Raw genomic sequence first — 1,243 nt, 5'->3', positions numbered from 1 at the left:
ACTTCTCCTTGTAAAATCTGTATTCTATATTTTATACCTTAAGAGAAACTACAATAATTCATATCTGATCTTTCCAGTGATGTGCTCTCATTTCTGTATTACAAAGTAGCATTTCACAGTAAAATACATCTAATGTGTATGGACAATCCTCAGAAACATATTTTAAGCTCATTTGCTCTTAATTGAGGTTTTCAAAGTAGCTTAAGGGATTTAGGTAGAAAAATATTCATTTCGTATTTCTTTTTATCAATCATCAACACATGGATAAACTCTCAGGTTGCATGAAAACCTCAGCAAGCTGGATGCACATTCATTGATGAAAGACAACTGCCACTTTGGATATCTGAAGGATGAAACAATAAGGTTAAGCAGAAGAAAAAAAATGGCTAGATTTTGCTGGTGCCATTAATGATGACTTCACAACCGCCCTCCCTCCACCCCTTCAGACACGTTTTTTTTTTTTTTAGTTAAATAGGAACATTTAAAAAAAAAAAATCTAGCCTGCTGAAAGGATATCTGTGACTATACAGATGTGATGGTTCCAGGAATGAGAAACCTACTTTGCACTGCTCTAACAGCAGAAGACGCAAAGCATTGGTTTGCTTTGGTCAGTGTGAAGCATCATAAAAGTTATAGGGAGTTTATTAGCAAAACTATAGAGCTCAGTGCTGAAAAACTACAGCATTCAGCAAACCCCAGGCACTGGATGTTTACTGTGCTACTGAACGCAGACAAGTTACAGCTACTCTTCAGCACGCTGAAAGTCAAAGATCTGAGGAGAGGGAGAGGAAAAAAAGCTGGATCCAAGGCAAGACGAGCGGCAGCTGGAGGACGTCGCAGGCCCGGTGTGCCAGTTTACATACAAGGTCACTGCACCGCTCCGGGACACCCAACTCTCCCCGCACAGCAGCAGCATCGGCGTGGGGAGCGGGGTGGCACCAGGCGGGGCGGCCGGGAGGGGCGGGGCGCCGTGCCGAGTCTCCGGGACGCTCCGACTTTCGGTCGCGCTGTCACGCTTCCGTTTTTACACGTACACAGTTAATTTCAAATGGTTTTTTTAAAAAATAAATACTATTTTAAGCGTTATCGCTATTCTTTATATACCTCGCCGCAGCGGAAGCCCGCAGGCCCCAGCGGAGCCGCAGCTCCCCGGGACCCGCGCAGCGCCCCGCCCGGCATCGCTCCGCTCAGCGGGCTCCGCGCGGCCCCGGAAACCGCGCGCTCCCTCTGCGGCCGGAGGGAG

The sequence above is a fragment of the Lagopus leucura genome, unplaced genomic scaffold (genome assembly GCF_019238085.1).
Source record: "Lagopus leucura isolate 7727_CA_CO unplaced genomic scaffold, USGS_WTPT01 Super-Scaffold_100029, whole genome shotgun sequence".
Taxonomy (NCBI): Eukaryota; Metazoa; Chordata; class Aves; order Galliformes; family Phasianidae; genus Lagopus; species Lagopus leucura.
The sequence above is the reverse complement of the archived record's forward strand: the minus strand, read 5'-3'. Positions refer to the sequence as shown.